This window comes from Dromaius novaehollandiae, chromosome 2 (genome assembly GCF_036370855.1).
Source record: "Dromaius novaehollandiae isolate bDroNov1 chromosome 2, bDroNov1.hap1, whole genome shotgun sequence".
NCBI lineage: Eukaryota > Metazoa > Chordata > Aves > Casuariiformes > Dromaiidae > Dromaius > Dromaius novaehollandiae.
This window is the reverse complement of record NC_088099.1, coordinates 44,082,603-44,091,490: the sequence shown is the minus strand read 5'-3', so window position 1 is coordinate 44,091,490 and position 8,888 is coordinate 44,082,603. Positions and strand designations below refer to the sequence as shown.

General features: G+C 36.1%; 1 long non-coding RNA gene across 1 annotated transcript in view; it reads left to right on the top strand.

Moving 5' to 3' along the window:
- The first annotated feature begins 792 nt into the window (after positions 1–792).
- The window catches only part of LOC112986056 (uncharacterized), a 33,573-nt gene continuing 25,477 nt past the window's right edge, over positions 793–8,888 (top strand). Inside the window, exon 1 of the long non-coding RNA XR_003259912.2 lies at positions 793–867. This is a non-coding gene — a long non-coding RNA (uncharacterized LOC112986056). The remainder of the gene's footprint in view (positions 868–8,888) is intronic.

Genomic DNA, 8,888 nt, shown 5'->3' with positions numbered 1-8,888 from the left:
TTGTTAAAAACAAATAAACAAACAAGCAAACAAAAAAACCCAGAAACATAATTCTAGCTGAGTCCTTGGCAAACTATCAGCTTGGAAAAAAGTCTTCCTAAGTTGTTTTTTGCTCAAGATTACCAAAAGGTTTTAAGAGAACAAGCTAAGGAAAAAAAAAACGCTATAAATATATATTTGGGGTATACGTAAATCTCGGATCAAAAATTATGGGTAGAATTTAAAAAAATGCTCTTTTATTTGCCCAGGAAGAGTTTTACATCTCATTGCAGACCATTTAGCAATTTTGAAAATACCAACCAGAATGCCCTTTTCTTCTCTGGATATATAAAAACGTAATTTTCTTTGAAAATCACAGTCAAATCTGAATTTCTTCTAATGACTAGGCCTTATGCCACGTTGTTCATGGGCCCCAGGAAATAGCATGAGAACTTGGAAAATCTTTCTCTGACTTTCTAGCCTGGGGTTCTGAGTGCTACCTGCTGGGTCACTACTGACAGGCTTGTATTTTTACACTTTATCATGCTGGCTGACACTCATGTACACCAAAGAAGAGTAGTTGAACATTGAGTTAAGAAAGGGCACTTGTTCTGCCAAAAGGTGCAATGTGCAAATGTGCTTAGACAATCTATAAGAAGCCAGAAATATACAGCTCATATGCGTGTATATAAGTCAATAACCTTTGGGCACTTAATCTTCAGGGATCACAGGAGACAGCAGGAGAAAGGATCAAGTTCAATGATAATGAAGTTGAAGTGGTGATGAAGACCAAATGCAACCCTAGTGTATCCCTGAGAAAGAAAAGCTTGCAGGGGCCTTTATTGAATTAACTCTGTAGTGTAACATGAAGCACCATATGAAAAAAAAGTAAGTTAAATCTACTTCCTCTCTTGTGTTTGTTTTGAGAAATCCTTCTTGTTTATGCTCGCCTTTTTGTTATAAAACATATACCTAAAATACCAAGTTCTTTAGTTTGGATGAGTCATTCTCAATCCTCTCTTGCTCACCTTGTCCTTCAGTAACCAGCTCCACATGGCATATATACGAGGTCATTCGAAAAAATGGCAAAAAAAGAGCCTGATACTTCACTGGCAAACTGAGAATTCCTTAAGCGTAAAAGAAAAAGCAGGTCGCATGCCTGTATCACAGGAGTGTTTGAGGGAGAAATAATAAGGTACGGTAGTTGCTTCTTTCCTTGTGCAGTTTTACAGACATGGTGAAAATTTTCTTTTTACTGAGTGAAACTGAAATAAAACATCTCACTATTAGTAGCTCAAAACAAAGTTGAAATGCAAGAGATTGTTGCAAATATTCAATTTAATGTGCTTAAGATGAGCACTTGAATAAATAATTTTATAATATCAAACGAACATGTGGCTCAGCATGTCTCTCTTCTTCTTAGGCAATTTCCTACATCTCTATATACACCAACCTATATAGGACAATGAGTCCCACACACTACCATTATCAGTGAAATGATTACCATTACAGTTACAATCAAGAAATATCCTTTTCAAAATATCAATCAAACCTTCACAGGAGGAAATTAGGGCCATAAAATGTGTGTGCCCACAAGAACTGTGTACTGGATGTACATACACAAGCTGCATTTTTACTTGTAGTATTTTTAAAAGGGTAGCCTGTTATAATTTCACTAGCTAGATTAGGAGTCAAATCAGGTCTTAAAATATATCAGACAGATATAAGCAAGTGATCTATCTTTTTCATTAAGATAATTTTCTCTGTCATTTCCTCAGAAAAAAAGAATTTCATAGAACAAATGTGAAGAGTTGTTAAAAAACTTCATATGAAAAGGGTAAAGGAGAGAGAGGTTCTGGCTCTTGTCATTTAGAAAATTCAACATAGCCATATGGTTTAAAAAGAATCAAGAACTGTGGTATTACAAGAACTGTGATAAGGTTAAAGAAGATAGTTACTCTGTGTGTCTGTCTTATGCTGCTGTTAAAAATGGAATATTCTGTCATTTTGAAGAAGTCATGTATGGTCTCTGTATGTACAGTCCATCAAGGGCTATTAAATATAAAGGCCTGAACTCTATATTAGAAATTTATATAAATTGCTGGGGTCTGGAAAAATAATTTGAAGGAGTATCATTATATGCTTGCCATGTTTTCATACTTTTTCTAACAAGCACATGCTTTTAGGCTTTGCCAAAATTGAGATATTGGGCAACATGGCTCTCTCTGTGGTCTAGACTGACTACAGCCTGTTCTTAGGATTTATCTTGTCACAGGCCTCGTGCAACACGAACAGGAGTTAGAGACCCTGAGGCACCGTTTCTGTCCGCAGTGGCAGATTTGGAGTGTAGTTGTGGTGGAAATAGACGGGTCTCCTCCTCTGCTGACTCTGGTTCTGTAAAGGGTGGAAAGAAAAAGGAAGAAGATAAGCCTATTGCCTAGGTGCACTGGGGATATAAACTTCCCCTGAAGTATTTCAGAGTTGCTCCCTGGAACAAAAGGGGAGCAGGGAAAGGATATCTCTTGGGAGTCGTAATTCATGTTCCAGTCTGCTTATTGAATGGGGGCAGCTATATGCTGCTCCTTGGAAGATTCATAGATTTTAAGGTCATTTATGATTGTCTTGCCAGCTTGCATGACACAAGCCATAGAACTTCATCCCTTCAGTGTTGCCTTCCAGCACATTAGGATTATATATTATCCCAAGTATATATGTGCTTAATGATTCCTCAGTAATAAAAGAAATAAAAAATTAATGGCCATAAACACAGCAACTTGTCTAGTGCTACTAAAGAGCAGAGAGTGCAGTATTGCCTGTCAAACTTTAAGTCACATGAGTGGAAAAATAAATATATATATATAAGTACTTTGAATACTCCTGATAGGCTTTCTTTTTGTGAATTAAAGGAGGTGAAGGGCAACAGAGCAGCTTCTCCTACTAACTCCCTGTTTGGGGAAACTGTATCCACTCCCCCATCTGTGCTGGCAGTGCCCTTTGCTGAGTTACTGCCACAGATGTAAGCAAAGGGGCACAGAGAAGAAGCAGAAGTGGCAGTATTATCATTGTAGAAGATGAATGTAGTGGCACTTCTAATTTATTTAGTATTCAGGATTTCGACTTTAATTAGGATTCTTTTGTCACATCATTCATCAAATGCACTTGAAAGAAATGGAAATTAACACCAAAGTTTCTGTTGCCTCAGGCATGCTTTTAATACTTCTACTCGTTTTGGTTTATTGTTGTTCAGTTCAGTGAAATAGTTTTCCTTGCAATACTTCACTTAGCTGTAACTGAATTTCAAAAAGGGTAGAATTAATACATGCTCTTTAAAAGTGTTGTTTTGTGAAGCGCCTGTAGCTCCTAACACCTCTTTTATTGAAAAAAAAATCTTTTTCTTTTTTTTTTTTTTGATGACTGACTTGTGTGTTGTATAATGTACGATAATATACAACTTACACCCTAAGAAGTCATTACAGAGCTAGCTAGCAGAGGAAGGCTTTGCGACTGTTGGAATGCTAGTAAGTCATGGGCTGTCTATTGCTTATAAATTACACTTGTGTATAGAGAAAAGAATATAACATATTTGCTGAAATCACTCCTGTTTAAGATGAAGCTCAATTTATCTACAATAATCCTGTTTGCATAGGGAGAAGTTCCTACATTAATTATCACTCCGACTCAATGCCTGCCGTTGTAAAACTTACATTGTTCTGGCGTAACAGCAGCTGTGTTGATAAATGGTTCTCCTTATATTCAGAGCTTCCAGCTCACATAGCAGAGGTCCAGTCAGACATCTGAGTTAAAGGATATGAGCCAGTATTACAATCTGAGGCTATGCACCATGCCAGCAATACTAGTAACTGGCAAAAATCATTAGTTGGACTCATGACTTCAAAACTCACAATTCGTTTAAAATCAAAAGGTTTATTTAGCAAGCAGTTCTCGGCAGTCTACAATTAATGAAATCTGGTTGACAGTGGTTATGGAGATGAACTGCAGAGTCTAAACAAGTGCAAGTTCTGACCATACAGCTTCCTGCAATTTTGGAATCTGAAGGTTGCTTCCAGTGTGAATTCTCTGGTGTCTAATAGGATGTGTAATTTTATGTAGCTTTGCCATAAGTAGGATTGTTCTCTCTTTTCCTGGTTGTTGATTTTCAAAAAATAAATTGAGAAGTTCATAGAAACTTTGCTCTTTTTGGGCCATCTTCTCATATGTAGCTGAAAGCTACATGGAAGAAGTAAAACCACTTCTACATGTCCACCCCCCACATACTGTTGTTTTCATAAGAAATGATGCTAAAACCCAATGGTAATACATTTGAGATAATTAGAACTTGCATTTCTATTGCTAAACCTTTTGAACAGAGCTAGAGTATGTCTCCAGCTTTCCATCTGCGTTACAGGAGCTAGAAATTACCCTTTAAAAAGACAGAAATTCTCTTAGAAAACATATGTTGCTTGGATGCATACAGAAAAGTAAGAACCATCACAAGCCTACTCAGAAAGTTAAGGAGGTGGCAGTATTGTCTGGAGACTTTCACTCTACCCAGATTTGGACGTCTACATTAGGAAACAAGGATCTCTTCAAGGAGTTTTGAGTGATTCTCTGAAGGGTGATTTGAAGCACCTGAGCTGAGTCGAGCCCCTTCACAAAGGCTTAAGTTAGAGGATGTGCCAAGCTCCCTCAGACTCTTTGCAGTGTGGGTTTCTCCCATCATTAACAGATTATTCAAGGGCTCCACCTTGCTCCTGTTCAGTCACTGTGCTGCACTGGGAATGCACACTGCCCATCCTTTGAAATTAGGGATATGTTTCTGCCTATAAAGTACTTTTTTTTTTTTTTTTTTTTTTTTGCGGCGGGGGGCAGGGGGAGCCATAAAATACTAAATAAGTAGTTAAGATAACTACAACTACCTATAAGCTAGCCTAGCTCCTGCTGTAATTAGCTAAACATTTCAAGTAACATAGGCAGGAACAACACCAAACTCCTCCCAAGTTTGTGAATACTCCCGAAGAAGCAGGACTTTTTTTTACCCCATCATTCAAATACAGGTACCTAAAGTGTTTCAGGCCCCTATCTTTACGCTGACTGACTGACTTCTGCAGTATATCAGCTCTGAAGTATAATACAGTGTTTCTAAGAACTCAAACATACACATTTTAAATATAACACAGGTAAAAAATACTATACATTTTTCAAAGTTTACGTAACCTCAGCTATTATAAAGGACACTTTTGTGTAACTGGTACACTGAAACACAAATGTGTTGGTGAAATTATTATGGAAATCATTTTAGTCTTATGGAAAAACCCTAGCAACAGAAACTGCAGTGGTGGCTAAAAGATCTCTGTTACATTAGGACATCATGAACACAGATTTTGTGGGTGCCTAAAGCCAGTTCTGAGTATAAATAAATTGTAGCTCTGAGAATATTATCTATGCCTTGTACTTCAGAGCTGTCAGTCAGTATTTTTGATCATTAGCCATCTGTGATTATTTTAATTTTTGCCAGCAGGAGAAGGAACTCTTTTCCACCAGGGAGCTCTGTTATTACAATATAATTTATATGTAAAGAGCTCATTTCATTAGAGGGGAAAAAACTTTTTACATAGGGTTTTTTAAGTTTAAAAGAAAGTTGTAGCATTAAAATATTTTATATTCTTTTTTTTCTATAGTATGTTACCATGGTCCACATAAAAGTACTTTGCATCTTAGTGGATGGGTTAGCTATGATCCTGTGTCTTTAGCCCTATATTCTTTCAACATCCAGTAAGGAAGAACTTCCGGAAACCGAGTCAGTCACAGATCTGAAATATTTAACTAGAGAAATTACTATTTTTCAGTTCCATTTGAAATTACTGCATTTTAGACTCTGACTATGTCTTTACCACATGCTAGTTAAAATCCTTACAGGGTCACTTTAGGTTTATCTCCTGTCAGTCTGTTGAAAGAATGACTTTACAATGACCTTTTTTTTATTAGGAAGTTTTTGTGACTTGGTAAAATGAAAATGTTGCATCTCTTGATTTACTAAACTGAAACTATGCCCAGTGTTGTAGTATAAAGCTCTGTTTTTACTGACATTATAAATGCTGACATTATAAACTGAGTGAAATAAAGTGGTTCATAAGAATATTAACATAAAATAAATTAGTTTATAAAATTTATTTAGCTATTTTTTCCAAATGATCTCTGTTCATTAACGGTGCCAACACCTGTTGTGACTGTTTTCAGTCTGACTCACAGGCATTTAACACTTCTTAAAATTTGGAAGTATTTAGGTGAACTTAAAATTTGCATCAGTGTGGCTTTGGTTGCTTTCTACACACTATGCCTGTGTCTGATGTCTTCAGAAAGCATTGGAATTTTGTGTATACCAAGAAGAATAGCAAATCTTCTATTTCAAGAATTATAACCGTAGTACAGATAATGTCTATATTTTTTGGTCTTCCTTCACAGCTCTGCAGGCAGCTAGTTCTAAAAACAATGAAAACTGACTACTGCAGTTGAGTTGTCCTTTCTATAACTAAGGTTTGAAGCTATAATAGCATTAAGTTCTTGAAGTAACTTACTCTATTTATTTGTCTTCTGAATTTGAATCAATTCAATGTTCTAGCATATCAGGCCAGATGAATAGTCACTGTCAGTTGTACACATACTTTAGCATTAACAGATCATTTCAGGTTTACCCTATCTGATCAGCCGGTCTGATGATATACAAATATGCTGCACATAACACAACAGTGCTTCTAGCATCTTTAATGAATCAGTTCATCATCATGAATATATAAATCACCTTTTACTTAATAAGTAGCCCAAAAATGACAAGGTGCAATGAAGATAATAACCTATTAACTTCCCCAAAGGTATGATGAGTTTTGGATAAAGAAACTTTTGAGAATTATAACAGCATACAATTTGTATAATAAATAATGTAATAGAAAAATCAATATGATGAAGAGAATTTTAGTAGGCAGCGTAGGAATTAGTTATAAAGGGCTCTTTCATTAAAAAAAAATACATAACTTTGAGAGGATATACAATTGTTCTCCATAACTATGTTATAAGGCAAACAGCAAGAAGGTGATTCATTTACACAGAAGGAAAATTTAATGGAATAATTGGTTGCTTGTGATAGCAGTTATAATTGGATTCAGTATTCAAATCTTGCATTCCAGGTAGTTTGAGTTGGCCGTATACATCACCTTAGTATTGTATCTTCTGATTCTTCACGAGGAGACCCAGAAGCAATAGAAGTAATGAAAAATGTTTCCTATTCCTTTTTCCCTCTCAGTCTCTAATTTGATGTGTAATTAGGGATGCACTTGTTAACATTTGCAATGATAGGCAATACAAGGTTCTGTTTTTCATAAACCGGTAGTAACTTACGCTATTAATGCAACTCCACAGAAGTAAATATGTGAGGAAAAACAGTTGTCTTGAGACTGTGATGACCACATTACAAATGATAGAGTGGGGGTGCAAGGAGGATGGTTACCTCAAATTATCTCTTTACTAGCTCCATGAATTAATTCTCTCTCAGAGCTCGATCCCTGAATTCATTTTTGTTCAGAAGGAGTCAACTCCATTACATGAGCCACAGCATGGTAAACAGGGACAACTGGGAGATTCACTTCAGAAATGCATTTGTGATTAAGGAAGAAACAAATGTAGACACACCTGTACCTCCTGTGAAATCTCTGCTTCTCTATCATGTTTGCCAATATTGGTCAGCAGGTCTGTTGGTCATAGGGGAGGGAATAGAACATTCACATATACATCATGAATATATCAACCACCTTTTTCTTAATAAATAGCACCAAAATGGCAGCTAAAAGACGTAATGAAGGTAATGGTCTATTAAAGTCTCCAAATGTATGATGAGTTTTGGACAAAATAACTTTTGAAAATTGTTACAGCATGCAATTTGTATAATAAATAATGTAACAGAAAAATCAACCAATACAAAGTTTTCTACATTTTCCACAAAACTGAATTCATAAACAACTCTAGTTCTGTTAAACAAAAACAAAAATATCCTTGGGGCAAGCTGGAAGTAATTCACTTTTTACCTCTTTATTGCCAAATTTGATTTGATTTGATTGAATCTATATTTATCCTCATGTGGCTCCTGGAGCACTCGCTAACTTTCATAATTCTAGTCTATCAGGGCAAATCTGCAAGTAAAAAACCTCACTTTTATCAGCAGGTATTCAACGAATGGCAGGTGGCAAATAAAGTACTTAGTGAATTGTTTTAATTGCATTTCTATACTGTCTCCCAGAACTTGAGAAAGTTTCAGAAAATTGGAGAGTAGCAAGATGGATTTATGTGCTGCCTGCATTTCCTTCTAACCCTGCTTGCTTTCAGAAAAAGCCTTGCTAATATAATTTCACCGCCTTTCATGTGTGGATAATCTTCAAATGAGTACAACAAAGGGTATATTGCAGCACAGTGGAGATGTACATCACAACAAATAGGAAAGCAAAGAGCTAATTTTGCTGCACCTACTCAAGAACATAAAGAAAGAAGTTTTTAACCTGATTCAGTTAACATGAGGTGCAGCAAAATATCCTTTTCTCTAGAGAATTAACTAGAAGTGAAGGTTGTCAGGTTAAGCTCTAGTTACGTTTTCTGCTGTTGGATCATTTCATTGAATTACGTAGGTAACTTCAAGCATAGCCCATTGAAGTTAATACAGTACTATGCAAAATCATTATCTGGAAAACTCAGCTTGCCTGTGTTCAGGTCAAAAACTGTTTTTACCATTTTACACATTGTTCTTACTGTTTCTCTGCGCTTTCATGCAACAGAGAGAGCACAGAAGAAAATGGGTACCCTATATTAATGAGTATTTGAGGTTTGGGTGGAGGTTCTTGGACAGAGCTCCATGAATGAACCTGCAG